The sequence below is a fragment of the Phascolarctos cinereus genome, unplaced genomic scaffold (assembly GCF_003287225.1).
Source record: "Phascolarctos cinereus isolate Bilbo 61053 unplaced genomic scaffold, phaCin_HiC Scaffold_5;HRSCAF=322, whole genome shotgun sequence".
NCBI classification, from domain to species: Eukaryota; Metazoa; Chordata; class Mammalia; order Diprotodontia; family Phascolarctidae; genus Phascolarctos; species Phascolarctos cinereus.
In genome coordinates this window covers 31,964,466-31,980,538 of record NW_027555958.1, presented here as the reverse complement: position 1 = coordinate 31,980,538, position 16,073 = coordinate 31,964,466, and the positions used below count along the sequence as shown (strand labels likewise).

The window sequence follows — 16,073 nt, the reverse complement described above, 5'->3', positions numbered from 1 at the left end:
GAGGAACCTGGCCACTGGCAAAAGGAAGGAAAGAAAAGGGGGGGGCTTTTTAGAGGGGGCTTCCCCCTCTTGACTCCAGCTGTTTTAGCAGTTGCTGTGCTTCTCATCTAGGAAGTACCTCCCCCCCAAAAAAAAGCCCACAGACTCATCTTACCTGGTGTCTCCTTGGCCAGGCAGCCTTAACACCTGCAAACCCTGGCAAGGCGATCTCTTGTGCCAGCAGTGCCAATACGGTGACTCCCTAGGAATAATGTTTGGAAGGGCTGAAGGAGAGGGAGGGGCTGTACCCAATTGTGTTAACATGATGACTAATGGTGGTTAGCAATACCCCCCACCCCCGCCATGGCTTTCTCTGCATCTGGCCAGGTCTTGGGAAGGTGGGGGCAGGTTTTGTCTTGTGTGGGAAAGGACCCCCTTTGCTCAGTTCCTATGTTTGGGTGAGTGAACCAGGCATAGATGCTGAGTGGCTTATTTTGGGAGGAGGACCCTAGCTTCTCACAGTGAGGCTGAGGAGATGGAAGGGTAAAGAGTGAGGGTCTGCAGAGGGAATGCTGCTTAGTCTCTGGTGAGGGGACCAGGCTTTTCACTTCTCCGGGTACCCCGTTCAGAGCTGAGTCCCTCATAGGAAACTGAGACAGTACTGTGTATTGCATTTTCCTTGGAATGGCCCCAGTGGGGCATGGAAGTCCTGGGGGCTTCTCAGTAAGGCAGGGGGAACTAGACTTGGGGGAGTGGGGTCAGGGTGGGCTGGTTGGATGCATGACCAATGGGAAATGGAAGCTCCTCCTCTGTGGTACGAGAGAGGCAGAGGGATGAGAAGCAGGCTGTTGTGTAATGAGAGAGAACACTGGCCATGAAACCAGGGAAGCGCGGTTTTAGAGCTGCGTGCCGCACGGCAAGTGCCCTCTCTGGGCCTGTTTTTCCCCTCCTCTGTCCAGTGACGGGGTTTCTCTCTATCCCCTTCCAGCTTCTAACAGAATGGGAGTATGGGAGCTGGGGAAGCTAGTTTCTTCATTCTCTCTGCTTGTGCCAGCCAAGCAAGGGAGTGGATTGGGTGTCAGAGGAGATGCCGATGTCCTCCATGGCCCAGGGCCCTAGAGGATAGAGGGCTGCGTCTGGATGCAGGTGAGGCTGCCATCAGCAGAAGGCTTTCTTTGGTCTCCCCAGCTGCTGGCTGGCTACTCTGTACGTGCAGCCTGGCTTCATGGGGGGAAAGCTGGCCTCTGCATCTGGTTCAGGTCCCACTTGGGACACCTACTGGCTGTGTGACTTGGAACAAGTGGCTTAGCCTCTCAGTGCTCCTGGTAACTCTGATCTGCAGAGAAAGTGCTGGCCTTCCATATATCAATGAAATCTCAGGTCCAGGCCCTACCCTCTCTATGGACTACCCTGTTAGGATGGACTATTGCATCTGCGTCTCTGCACCCCCACCCCCACCCCCACCAGTGCAGTGTCTGGCATCTAGTAGGTGCTTAATAAATGCTTGCTAGTTAATAGATTGACCTAGGCCACAGGTCCTGCCTGCAGAGCTGTTGTTTCCCTGCTTTGGTTTGGGCGAAAGGAGGTTTTGTTCATCCCTGCAGCCGACGCACCCCCTCAACACAGCCTGCTGGGGGTGTCACTGGGGGGTGCTTTCTCTCCCAGCTCCTTGGCACCTGCAGGGGTGGGGGTGGGGCAGGGTTTTAGGCTGTGGCACCAGCCACATGGATCATCTCACCCAGGGGAACTTTGGCAGCACTCTTGGTGAAGTCTATGGGCCCCTTCTCAGATGTTATTTTTTTTAATGATTCAAAGAAGTGCTAAATTTCACTTAGTGAAGATAAAGATGTCTTTTTTCCGCCATCCAAGTCCATGAACCCCCCTGAAATCTCTCCATGGGTCACTTGGGTCTGTGGACTCAGGCTAAGAGCTCTGGATTTAGCCCATCCCCTTCATTTTGTAGATGGGGAAGTTGCAGCCCGGAGAGGGTCAGTGACTCACTGCTCAAAGAATAAAAGGGACCTGGACTGTGGAGCATTGATTTTAGGGGACAAATATGCCCTAGCAAAGGTGACACCAACCGTGAGAAGTGCTGGGTAAGACCTGCAATGCGAGCTGCTGTGCCCTGGCCCGTCTCACCTTCAGCCTCCCTGGGGACCAGGCTGCCAGAGCTCTCATGCCCCCCTGGCTGCTGAGGCAGCTGTCTGTGACAAGCAGCCTGGTGCCGTGGCCCTCTCTCCTTCCCTCGCCTGCCCTGTTTCCCCTCTGTCCCCCACTGGTGCAGCAGCCCTGAGCTCCTGGGCAGCCTGGCCCAGAGCCACTTCCCAGACACTCTCTCCCAGGCATTGAGGGAGATGATGACTCAACTTTATAGGTTTACTGAGCAGAGGCTACCAAAAGAGGAGCTCTATAGGCTTACCTTACACCTGAGTGAGGTGTCCTGGGCTGAACTGAGGGCCTTGCCAGTACTGCAGGGGCCTTTCCTCCTTTAAGCCTAAAATTTTCCACTCATTTCCCAGCTCAACTCTCATTGACTCCTTCTTTGTGGCTTGGATTGTCACCAAAGTAAGGCAGTGTGGTGCAGTGGAGAGCCCTCAGGGGATTTGGGTTCAAATCTTGCCTCTGACATTTATTCCCTGTGTGACCTCAAATCTGATGCCCACCTGGGCAAGTCATTTAATCTCCCTGGGCCTCAGTTTCTTTATCTACAAAACAGGGAAGCCGAACAAATGGCCTCTGAGTTCCCTTTCTCTTTGAATCTAGGATACTGTATAGGCCCTAAAAGGAGTTCTTTTACTGTTCATACTCAGAACACAATAGAGTCTGAAGACTGGGAGTGACTTAGAGGTCATTGAGGTCAACTCTCTCATATCACAGAGGAGGAAACTGAGGCTCAGAAGAAGATTATCCTTCTGGAGCCAAGAAGGGACTTCAGAAGCCAACTCTCATTTGACACATGAAGAAACTGAGTGACTTGCCAGAAGTCTCATGGTAATAAGTCTTAGAAGTGGCATTTTAATCTACCCCTTTTGCAGAGCCAGCCTTTGTGTTAGTGGCCTGCCCAGGGCAGCACAGGTCAGATGTGGCAGGGCCCAGATTGGAGCCAGGTCCTGCTGTCTCCATATCCTGTGCTTGCTTTTCCTGGTTCCACCCTGCCTTTTTCTGCAGAGCTGCCCCTGAGGTGAGCAGGTCTGTAGGCTGGTAAGACTGGCTCCCCAAGGCAGCACTGCTGGGTCACTTCAACTAGTCGGTCACATGGTGGCTCTCCCAATAGCAGCAGTGGTTGGCATACATGATTCAGAGTCTGACTCAGTCCCCTGGCATTCTCTGTATGACAAAGTGGGTCAGTATTATAAATGCAAGTGTTTGCCTGGTAACCAAGTGGGGTTTGCTTGCCTGTTTCTGTTTTCCTGCCTATAAGCAGACTTTCTAGCCAGGCCCACTGCCCACCCCTCATTTCCCAGACTGCCATCACCTCTGCCACATTAACCTATTTTCCCCAGAGCAGAGGTAATGGCCTGGGCTGAAGGGCTGGCCCCTCCCTGGGGAGGGATTAAGCAGGAGCTTTATCAGGAGAGCTTGCTCTATGGTTAACTCTTGACAGTTCCCAAAGCTGGCCTGTCACTGGGAGGAAGATGTTTCACTTCATGATCTTTGCCCCAAGGATTCAGTGGCATCTGATTTGCTGGAAATACCCAGGTTCTTCCTATTCCCTTTTAAAGGCTTCAGGAAGCCACGAATGAGTCATCAGGAGACCACTTGCTGGGGATAGAGTCTCAGTGTAGAGAGAAACATCACAATATTGAATCCAAATGTTTAAAATAACCTGTGTTTAGCTATAGAGCTCTGGCCAGAGAGCAGAATTAAGGAATTCAGCTTCATCCCTTCCTGCGTAGTCTCATGGAAAGGCAATATAGCTTAGTGGAAAGAATTCTGGTTCTGAAGTCAGAGGATCTGGATTCACATTCTGCCTCTGATGAGTGTGATGTTAAAACAAGTCCCTTCACCTCCCAGAACCTCAGGTTTCTCATCTACAGAATGAGGGTGGCTGGACTAGAGAGCTTCTGAGGTCCCTTCTAGCCACAGAGATGTGAGCCCCTGCTCTGCCTCCCCCTGCCTCCTGGGAGATGTGCACATTGTGGCCCAGGGCCCAGCAGTGACCTTGGATGCACAGGCATATATCAGGGGAAACAGTACAGACATGCATTTCACTTTGATGTTTTTTTCCATTTTCATTTCCTGTTTTTTTGTGTGTTTTCTTTTTGTCTTTGAACTTGCTTATAGACAGTAATTTATCCCTGGCAGATAAATGAAGGAGACAGAGAACCCATTCATCTACACCCATGTGTGGGACCTTCCCCCTTCCCTGATGAATCTAAGCTGCTTGAGGGCACGCAGAGTTTATTTGTCTTTGCATCTCCAGTGCCTTGCACAGTGTAGCTGGTGGTGCAGTGAATGTAGGTAGAGCCCTGGGCCTGGAGTCAGGAAGACCTGGGTTCAAATACTGCCTCAGACACTTCCTAGGTAATATGACCCTGGGTAAATCATTGAACCATTCATTGCCTGCCTCAATTTCCTCAACTATAAAATGGGGATCATAAAATGAAGGGTTGTTATGAAGATCAAATGACATGATATTTCCTTTTCCTTTTTTTTTTCCTTTTAGGCTAGGCAATGGGGTTAAGTAACTTGTCCAAGGTCACACAGCTAGTAAGTGTCAAGTGTCTGAGGCTGGCTTTGAACTCAGGTCTTCCTGACTCCAGGGCTGGTGCTCTATCCGCTGTGCCACCTAGCTGCCCCCGAATGACATAATATTTGTCAAAAGCACTTAGCACCCTGCTCAGTAGGTGCCTGTTGATTGACATCCTCTCTGAAACTTGTTTTAGAGTAAAGGTTCCTAAGCTTTTCTGTGTCCTGGCCCCTTTTGACAGACAGTCTGGTGAAGCCCCATGGATCATTCCTTTTTCAGAATAGTGTTTTTAGATGCATAAAATAAAATATGTAAGATTACAGAGGGAAGCCACCCGCATTGAAATAAAAATGTACTGTCTTCTATTCCAAATTCATGGACCCCTTGAAATCTCCCCACAAACTCCCTGAGGCTGAAAGACTCCTGTTTTAGAGGAAAGGAGAACTGTAGGATGAGTCTGTGGAAATCTCCCAGTTCTGTATCACCATCACAGAGATGCCTCATAAGGTGCTTGCAGTCCCAAGTTAGGCCAGGCTTGAGAGTTTCTGGCCTCTGGCAGGAAGTCAGGCTCTCTCCCAAAGGTGCCCTTTGTGTAGAATTAGCATAAAGTGGGAGAGGGGGAGAGGGAAACAGAGGCTGGGGGGGAAGTGCCCCGGACGCTGAGGAGGCTGAGTCGGAGGTTGCTCATGACGGCCTCATCTCTTTAGTCTGCTGGGTGACCATATGAGTCTGGAAATTCCCAGTGACCAGAAGGACTCAGCCTCTCACCCTTAGGCCTTAGAGAAAGGGAACAGATGGCCCTTCTCTGGGACTTCTCAAGTGTGTCAGGCTGAGCTCGATCTGATGGGTCCTCCTAAATCGGCAGATTGGGGGGGCAACCGCTGGGCTTCCTTGGGGTGACTCAGCTTATGAAGAGTCACTGAGGGAACTCTCGAAAAACCCCCGGCACCCTGGAGCAGCTCATGTGTCACCAGTAGGCCCTCCTGCTCTCTGACATTCTACTTGAAAACTCCCTCACACTCAGTGCACCTTCTTCCTTTCTTTGCAGAGGTGGGGGACTGTGGGTGTGAAGTACTGCATGTACTGTCAGGGGTGTTGATGAGTTTTGCTAAACTGCTTTTTTTCCTCTCTCTTTTTCTTTGTTAGAAGGAGAGGATGTGTGTGTATATATATGTATGTGTGTGTATATATATCCATTTCCATATATATATATGCATATATATGGAAAGGAAAATGATATAAAAGCAGATGATGTCAAGACAGTTTTTAAAAATCTGTCTCAGGAAGGCAGCCAGGTGGCACAGTGGATAGAGCACCAGCCCCGAAGTCAGAAGGACCTGAGTTCAAATCCAGCCTCAGACACTCACTAGATGTGTGACCCTGACCAAGTCACTTAACCCCAGTTGCCTCAAAAAAAAAAATCTATCTCAGACTCGATGGCATAATCTATGTAGATTATAATCCTGTAAACTCACAGATATGTCTCTGGTTTTCCTAAATATTTCATAATTTTTTGTGAACCTCAAGAACATATTAATAGAATAATAATACTTTTTAGAGCTTAGCACAATACCTGGCATATGTAGTAGGAATAATACATAGAAAAGAATAGCTGACATTCATATAGCACCTACTGTGTACCAGGTTCTATGTTAAGCACTTTATTATCTCATTTGATCTATTACAACAACCCTGGGAGGTCGATGCTATTATTACCCCCATTTTACAGGTAAGAAAACTAAGGCAAACAAAGGTAAAGTGACTTACTCAGAGTCACACAGCTAGTAAATGCTGAGGTCAAGTTTGAACTTAGATCTTCCTGACTCCAGGCCCAGGGCTCTGTCCCTTGGGCCATCTAGGTACCCCTTATCTATTCAAACAACTCATTTCCATTAGATAGCTCTTATCAGAAGTGAGCCAAAGTCTACATTGTGTTTATTTTTCACCCACTAGCCCTCTGGGGCCAGTAAATCCAGTTCCTTTTCTGAATGAGAGATAGTGACCCTGGACAAATCACTTAACCTCTTGGTGCCCAGAGGCAGCTCCTCTGAGTCTCACGCTGGCAGGGCAGGTCCTGAGCTACATGGGTGGAGAAAATTTCCTCACCTGGGAGTTCTCTACACTGAAGAAATCCCAGCTCCCATCCAGTGTTGACATAACCCTACTTTGATGGATTCCTCCTCTCTTGGGTGTGAGTTGGTATTGAGCATACCTAGCTCACTCTCTTCCTTCTCTTCAGTTCTGGGTCCAGCTCCTGTCCATATAGCAATGCCCATCCCAGATACATGCCCAGCCAGCCTAACATCATCATAACCTGTATTTCCATCAAACTTCAAGGTTCACAAAGCACTTCCCACAGAAGCCCAGTGGGCTAGGTAGGTGGTGTGCCTGTTATTTCCCCCTTTTTACAGATGCACAAACTTAACTGTTAAGGCTAATTAACTATTACTATAGAACATTTTATTATTAAGGCTAATTAACTATTAACGGACAGCTATTGGCTAATCTCTGTGGGCACACCAGGACCATTGCCTTAACACTTCCACTATGTAGAGGAAAAAGCCTGCGCAGGGGACCATCGATTTAGACCTAGCAGGGAGCTATAGTGGTCATCCTGTCTAGTTCACTCTCTGTGTTTTATATCTGAGAACATTGAAGCCCAGAGAGGTTGAGTTGTTTATCTGAGGTCACACAGGTAGTAAATGGCAGAGCTGGGATTCAAAACCATATCTTTTGACACCCAATCTAGCATACTTTCCATGGTAACACTGCCTCTGCCTTATCATCGTATTTCTACGCCCCCAAATGTACCCCCCCTTTTTTCTATATGTGTGATAATAGCCAACATTTAAATAGCTCCTACTATGTGCCAAGTACTGTGCTTCTAAACACTTTTACAGTTATTTCACTGGATCCTCACAGCTACCCTGGGAGATAGGTGCTGTTGTTATCCCATTTTATGGATGAGAAAACTGAGGCTCTGGATGACAGTGGCAGCCCTTCCCCCCACACAGTGAGTCAGCAGCAAGGGTCAAGATAAAGCCTCCTAGCATTGGAGAGGCTGCCATATGGAAAGGGGACTGCAGTGACTGTGCTTGGCTCCAGAGGCCCGATCCAGGACCAGTGGGTGAAAAATAGCACAAGGCGGATTTTGGCTCCAGAGCAGGAAGACCTTTTGACAGTTGGCGCTGTCTAAAAGTGGAAATGAGCTGCCTCGGGAGGTGACAAATTCCCTGTCACTGGTGAGCGGAGGCTCCGCCACCGTTTGTCAGGGATATTTCGAGACGATTCATGAATCAGATGGGATGACAGCTGATGATCTGGAAGGGCCCAGATAGAGGACTGGATGTGCAGTAAAGATCTTATTTGCCCTCAGATTTTTTTCTTTTGTGAAATGAGGGACCTCTAAGATCCCCTTCAGCTCCTAAAGCTGTGATCCTGTGACTGTAAGAATTCCTTTTAATTTTAATGCCCTCATTAGAGAAGCATGAAGTTGGCATGCCAAGGGTCCCAGGGGAGGCCCACAAAGCCTCCTTCCCTTGGATAGGCCCACTTCTCCTCCACCACATGGCAGAAGAGATTTTCTTCTCTGAAATCCTCTAGAAAAGGAGGCTGTAGTTTCCTTCAGCCAACAGTTCCATTTCTTTCAGAAGGGTTTTCCTTAAGTCTTCATGATGTTAAACGGGGATCCCCAAGCCAGTTTGTTGCTTTAGGACCTAGGAGTGGATCTCAGAGTGCAAACTAATAGATAAGCCTCCTGGTTGAGGCATTGCCCCAGGCCACTCTATGCAAGGTTCTTCTTCCTTCCCTGCTGTTTCCTAAGAGGCATGGGCAGGGGCAGCGGGGCGGGAAAAGCTATTTGCCTTTCCTTATCAGACACTTGAACTTAGTTCAGCATTAATTAAGCATCAACTGAATGTGAGGCCCTGAGCTAGGGTACAAACATGACGAATGACAGTCCCTACCCTGCCCCATGGAGGACTGTGATGTGGACACGTTAAGTTGTAAAGTTCAGTGATTTCTGTCCTGTCTGACTCTTTGTGAACCATTTGGGGTTTTCACGGCAAAGATACTAGAGTGGTTTGCCATTTCCTTCTCCAGCTCATTTTACAGATGGGAACACTGAGGCAAACAGGGTTTGCCCTCCTCCTTCTCTTTATTCTTCCCCCCCCCCCATTCCCTGCATCTTTGGAGCGTGGCAAGGATTCCAGCAATGGCTTTCCTATATGTTGAGGCTCTTGAGAGCTGAATTTGCTGACCAAGACGGAAGACTAGGGCTCTGGGAGAGGCAGCCAGACCTCAGAGCAGTGGAATTGGCTGAAGTGAGTGAGCCCATCCAGCCAAGTGCTTGGGGAAGGGAAGGCCCCACCCAGCAAGGAAGCTTCCGTGGGCACTGCTGTGGTATAATGTGGAGGTGGGGGCCCCACAGTGTTGGTCAGAAGGAGGAAACAGCGTCTCTGGTTTGAAAAGCAAAGTTATTTCTCTCCCTGACCAAAGACCACAGAAGCCCTGGCTTTATCAGCTTTGCTGCTGAGCTGGGAGGTACCTGCAGGAGCAGGGCAGGGGGGGGGGGTTGCCCCTCCATCCCCAAACAGATCTGGGGGAGGTGCAGGAAGGGAAGTGCTGCTGTTCACCTGCTGCAGAGTACCCCCAGGCTCTTCGCTTGCCCCCTTAGCCAGTGTCCAATTCCGGTGCTCACCTCACCCAGTGAGATCACACAGCCTTGGGACCTGCACCTTCCCCCATCAGCAAGCATTTATTAGTTGCTTGCTGTGTTCCAGGCGCAGAGGTGCCAAGGTCTTGACCACTCCCAGTACTGAGGCATCCTCTGCAGGAGACCTTCTCCTGTCCACACTCCCTCACCCCCAGCTGCTAGTGCCTTGCCTTCTAAGGCTGCCTTCTTTCTTTTTTAAAAAAAAACTTGTTTATTTTTAGTTTTCCACAAGCTTTTGAGTTTTAAATTTTCTCCTCCTCTGTCCCCAAGACAGCTCGCAATCTGATATAGGCTCTACATATACATTCCTATTAAACATATTTTCACATTAGTCATGTTGTAAAGAAGAATTAGAACCAATAGGAGGAACGGCTACCTTCTTCCTATTCTGTGTGTATCTTGTATACATTTATTTATATGGTCCATCTTCCCATTAGACTGTAAGCTTCTTGAGGGCAGGGTCTTTTGCTTCTTTTTGTATCTCCAGTGCTTAGCACAGTGCCTGGCACATAGTAAGGGATGCTTGTTGACTAATTAATTCACTCTGTGATCACGGGCAGGTCATTTCATATTTCAAGGCCTTCCTTAGTTTCCCCTTCTGTAATATGAAAAGGTTACAACAGATGCTCTTTATAGCTCTCTCACCATTGACTATAGCTTGAACTCTGCTTAATATAGGTAAAATTTTCTCTGACTTCTATGCCCAGGTCCAGCCTGGTTAACGTATTCATTGAATGAATGCCCATTGCATGCCCACCAGTCTGCACCATGGTGTGGGGAGATATGGGAGCAAATTGGATTTGGGAGAGGGAGAGAGTAATAGAGAGAATTATTGTACTATCAGCTAATATAAATGCTTTGAGCACCAGCTGTATACAAGACACTACAGGAGTCTAGGGACATAACTGTGACCAGAGGCTTAGTTAACAGTCTTGAATTTGAACTTAGGAAGACCTGGGTTCAAGTGTTCCCTCAGATACTGGCTAGCTTTGTGACTTTGGGTGACCTATTTAACCTCACTATTCTTATTTGTAAAAATGGAAATAATAGTATCTACTGTGGCCCTTACCTCGTGGGTTATTTCAGGATTAAATGAGATAATTTTTTATTCATCTGTTCAATAAACATTTATTAAGAGCCTGCTGTGTGCCAGGCACCGTGCTAAGTGCTGAGGATACAAAAAGAGGCAAAAGACGGTGCTTACCCTCAAGGAGCTTGCAGTCTAACAAGAGAGACAACATGCAAACAAATGTGTACATTTGCTCTGCAGGTCTTAAGAGACTTGATAAATAGGAGCTGCTACTTTCACCTGGAAGGTGAGGCCTCAGATTGCCCTGGAATTTCACTTGTAAGCCTTTTACTGGGTCTTCATCTGGGTCATGAGCATGAACTGTGGCCCTGAGGCTCTGTCCTGGGCTCGCTCCTCCCTCCGTCACCAGTCTCCTCAGATCTGTTCATCCAGCGCTAGGCCCTATCTCGAAATGAATGACCGTAGGCATCTCAAACTCTGTGGGCCCAAAATGGAAGTCAATATCTTCCCCCTCTTCCATCCCAATTTCCATATTACTTCCTCTAGCCAACCAGACCTGCAATTTCCAGCTTGGTCCTCAGCTTCTCACTTGCATTCACTCCACATATTTCATCTGTTGCTAGATCTTCTTTTTCCCTTTACAAGATCTCTTATTAAAGTCCCTATCTCTCTCCTCTTGCAGTCATTACTCCAGTTCAGGCCCTTATCACCTCACACCTGGACTGGTGCAATAGCCTCTTGTCTGGCCTCACTGCCTCCAGCCTCTCCCCACACCAATCTATCCTTCACTCAAAGTAATTTTCCAAAAGGTTAAATTCCAGTGGCTCCCTATTATCTCCAGGTTCAAATTTAAAATTCCCTGTTGTTAAAAGCCCTTTCGCAGCCTGGCCCCTTCCTACCTTCCTTGCCTTCTTACCTTCCCAAGTGACTACCTGGGAGGTAGAGAGGAGAGATGGGATTTGAGCCCAGCTCCTCAGACTCTAGAATCAGTGCACGCCCCCCCACCCCGTCCATGACCTGTCTCCCCAGCCAAATCATAAGACCCATAGGATAGGTCCGATGCCCTTCTATCTCTTTGGCTCCCTAGAGCCACTTCATGGTGCTTTGTATAGAGTAAGAATGTACTGATTTACTTAGGACATATCTCGTATTTACTAACGTGCTGAAACCGCCTGCTAGAATGTATGCTCTTTGAGGGCAGAAACTGACTCATTTTCTTTTGTATTTGTCCTTAGCACCTGGCAAAGAATAGGCATTTAAACAAGTGAACCAGCTATTGGATGATGCTGGGGATCTGCGGAATGGCTGGCTCAGCAGCGTCAGGGACTCTGAGGCGGACATGCAGTGGCTTTTGATGAAGGCGATGCCTGTGTGCTGTGGCCAGCGCATCACTTGATCCAGGGCAGGACAGATGAGATAGCAGCTTCCAGAGAAAGCATTAGCTGTGCAAGGAGCTGCCTCCTCAGGGCAGAGGGTCACCTGTGTGGAGGGAGCTCTCAGGGGCAGGGCAGCCATGCCTCCACTCCTCATCTGCCCGGTGGTGGGGAGGTGGCTCAGGATATACAGACTGTGTGGGGCAGGGTAGAGCTGACTGTTGGAAGGGTTTCTCTATAACTTTCCAAACTGCTCAGCTCCAAGTTCAAGGATGGAAAGGGTCCTTGCAGCCAATAGGGCACCGGGCCCTTCCTTAATAGCTTTCCAGGAACTTTGGCCTGGTCTTTAAACCTAACTTAAAGTTTCTGTGTTGGGACCCCAGCTGGCCCCTTCCCTTGGCTTTGACCTCCAGTGCTGTCTCCTGACCTTCAGAAAACAGGCAGCTGAGCCAGGGAAGGTCAGGCCAGGCCAGGCCGGCTCCTTGGGGATTTCCTTAGAGAATAGTGGGATCATATATGTACTTCCTGGATACAGTGAATGCCTTGCATGTTTTCTTGTGAGATACCAGTTCCTTCTGCCCTTCGTGCACCCCCCTCTTGCCCTCTGGCATAATTATGGGATCACAGATTTAGAGCTGGAAGGCATCCCATCATTTTACAGAGAAAGAAACTGAGGCAAAGAGGTGCAAGTCGCCCACCCAGGCTCACACAGCTAGTAGCTATCTGAGGCTGATCCCAGGTCCAGCACTCTATCCTCAACACCACACCATCTCTTGGCATTGAATTTTGGTAGTTAGACTGGTTCCCAGGTAGTTGGCATGGGCCCTGGCCATGTAGCAGAGCCTCAGAGTTGTTTGGAGGTGAAGGGGGTGACAGTTTGGTGGCAGTCAGCAATGGCGAATGGCCTTACCCCAAAGAGATAGGTTGACTTAAGGGTCATGCAGAGGTTTGCAGGACTTTCTGAGACCCCAAATGCAGGCCCAGGCCCCCACCTCTGCAGTCCCAGGAGCTCTGATACCGGCTGCTCTGGTATAACCTGAAACATTTCTTTCTCTTTCTCATTAGTTTATTGGGGCAAGGGGAGGAGAGAGGCTTGGAAAATAGTGATTGGGAAGCAGTTGGCTGCCTCCATGCTGAGCAGAAAGAAGGGTTAAAAACCAGAAGGGGACAGGGCTTAGCTGGAGGAATGCAGAGTGTGCTGGGGAGAGCAGGTAGGCGGTGCTGATGGGGGCTAACCTGGATTTAATAAAGACCGCATTCAGAGCCCAGCTAAAACCCCTTCCATATGTGCAGCTCAGGGACTTCAAAGTTCTATTTAGGTGGGAGGGAGGAGGAAAGCCGGGGGGGAGGGAGAGGGGCCAAAAGCCAGGGTTGTTTGGAATGGAGTTCCAGAGGGATCCAGCATTGGGTGTGCATTGATGTGTGTGTGTGTGTGTGTGTGTGTGTGTGTGTTGGGGGGGTGAAGAAGAGGCATAGGGGCAGGATAGACAGACAGCCCTTAATCTCTGGAGCAGAAAGGGACAGAGGAAGCCCAGAAAGGCTCTGGTGAAACAGTGGGCACTGGCCTGGTGCAGGGTTAGTGCTGGGAGCAGTGGGAGTGTCTCCTCTCCCTTTCGAGGGCTCTGCCAGCCCCGCTTCCCTCTCCCGCCCACCCCCCACCCCAAGCCGGCAGCCACGTTGCCTGAGTGCTCCGGCACCTCTGCCCGAGGGAGGCAGGCAGGCTCCTGACGCATGCATCTGTCTCCCTCGCCAGCCCTTTCGTGCTTCTCGCGCCTGTGGTCTCCCCCAATGATAGAGTGGCCCTGGCACAGCAGAGTAGTATGACCTCAGCTGGGTATGTGCGTGCCGACATTTCTTTCTTTCTTCTTCTTCTTCTTTTTTTTTCTGCAAGGGTTGGAGTTGAAGGAGAAGCCAGGGATAAGCTAACTCAGGCCTGGATTCATTCAGCTCTTGGGCCGCTGATGGGATAGCCTGGGAATCATAGAGTTCGAGCTGCCTCCTCAACGCAGGCCTTTAAAAACTATCAGGAGCAACACACTAGCTCAGCCCCTTCATCCACACTGCTCTGACAATGGCATTGAAGGGAGGGTCAGAGAAGAAGATGAAGAGAACCAGGCCTCAGTTTGAGTCCCAGCTCAGCTGCTCACCACCTGTGAGACCCTGTGCCAGTCATTTGCCCTCTGAGGCCCAGTTTCCTCCTTTGTAAAATGAGCTGGACGGGGTGGCGCCTGTGGTCCCTTTTAGTATTACAGCTGTGATTCCTGGGAGGCCTTGAGTTTCTCTTAATTCCTTAGATTTCTCCCTTCCTCACAATTTGGGGTATTTGTTGTTCAGTCGTGTTCGACTCTTCATGACCCCCACTTGGGGATTTTCTTGGCAGAGATACTGGTACGACTGCTGTTTCCTTCTCCAGCTCATTTTATAGATGAGGAAACTGAGGCAATCTGGGTTAAGTGACTTGCCCAGGGTCACACAGCTGATAAGTGTTTGAGGTAGGATTTAAACTCAGGAAGATGAGTATTCCTGACTACAGGCCCTGTACTCTATCCATTTCGCCACCTAGCTTCCCCTCAATTATCATTCTCAATCAGTAATCAATTATTTTATCTTAAGTGCTTCCCAAATCTATTTATGTTTTAGTCCTGTATTGCTTCTTGGGGTACACGTTCCATAAGTCTTACACCCAGTAAAGTTTTTCCATTAGGCTTCGGGGAACATTTGGGCTTCCTCTACCTTCGGCCCAAATTCAGCTCCTAAGTAGGGAACGCTTCCAGACCCACAGAGCTAAGGTGCCTAAGCCCTAGGGCTCAGGAGGACAAGGACAGGGCATTCCTTGGGATGAAGTAGGGACCAGGAAGTGGTTCTCCTATACTTTCCAGTTTACTGGATGTATGACTTTGGACAAGTCACCTCACCCCTGGCCTCAGTTTCCTTCTCTGTAAAGGTCTCCAGTTTTGGCTTGCTTTGGTGATGCCCTATGGTACGAGATGAAGGGCTTTATGCACTGGCCACACTAACAGACCAACTGGCTGATGGTGGCAGCTGAGCAAAGGTGGCCAAAGCTTGGACCGGTCTTGAACTATTGGGTGGAACTGTTTATTCCAAAGCCAGTCACCTAAGAGGCTCCTTCCCCAGCCCAGTCTAGCAGGAGGGTATGGGGGGGTGGGATGGAGTGGGTAACTTCCTACATCAAAGGATCATAGATCTGGAGCTGGTAGGGCCCTCAGAGGTCATCTTCCTCATTTTACAGAAGAGGAAACTGAGGCTCAGAGATGTAAATGACTTCTCCTGAGTCTCTGACCCCAAACCTCAGTGTTCTTTTCCCATGCTGGTGGTTGTGTATGTCTGTGGCCTGGGGGGTGGGGGTGAGGGGAAGGATCCTCTGCCTGAGACCTCAAAGATCAGAGCTATGTGTAAAATATGCCCGAGGCTAAAGGGGCCTCTTTGTGCTTTATCCCAGCTCCAAGTCCAGATCAGAGCCAGCACTGTGGGGCTGTAGCCTGGGAAGCATCACAGCACAGTGTCCCACACATAGTAGGTGCTTAATACATGTTGATTGATTGATAGAATATTGGAGGTGGAAGGCACTGAAGCAGCCTCTGTCTTAGCCTGCCTTTTCTTGTTTGTTTGTTTGTTTGTTTTTGGTGAGACAGTCAGGGTTAAATGACTTGCCCAGGGTCACACAGCTAATGTCAAGTGTCTAAGGCTGCATTTGAACTCAGGTCCTCCTGACTTCAGGGCCAGAGCTGTATCCACTGCACTACCTGGCTGCCCCATAGCCTGCATGTTATTGACGGAGAAACCGAGGCCCAGCAGATGTAATAATGACCTCTCCAGATCACCACCCGTACAGTTGCAGCAGTGGTTGATCCTCTGTTCCTGCCCTCACTCTGCTGGGCTGCCGGGCCTCTTGCAGTGAGAGCTATGCTCCCTGAAGGCAGGCAGCATGCATTCATTTTTGTCTCTGCCCCAAGGCCTCTGCAGTGTCAGGAGCTTTGTAAATACTGTTGATTAGTCACCTTTCTCCAAGGAGCCAAGGTCCTGGGCAGAAAGCTCTCTGGACAAGCTCTTTAGGACTTAGGTTCAGGGCAACCCATTCCAAATGGGCCCTGTTCCCAGGCTTCTGGAATGCTACAAAGACCTCTCTTTAAAAAAAGGTTGTCTGAACGGTATACACAATTACAACAGTAATGTAAGTGAAAACAGTGTGGTGTGGTGGAAAGAACACTGATCTCGAAGTCCCAAGGCCTGGATTCAAATTCTGACTTTATCACTTGCCCCAGCTAA

General features: G+C 49.2%; 1 protein-coding gene across 4 annotated transcripts in view; it reads left to right on the top strand.

Moving 5' to 3' along the window:
- ABR (ABR activator of RhoGEF and GTPase) overlaps positions 1-16,073 on the top strand; it is a 300,921-nt gene that overhangs the window by 263,677 nt on the left and 21,171 nt on the right. The gene's annotated exons all lie outside the window — the stretch shown is intronic.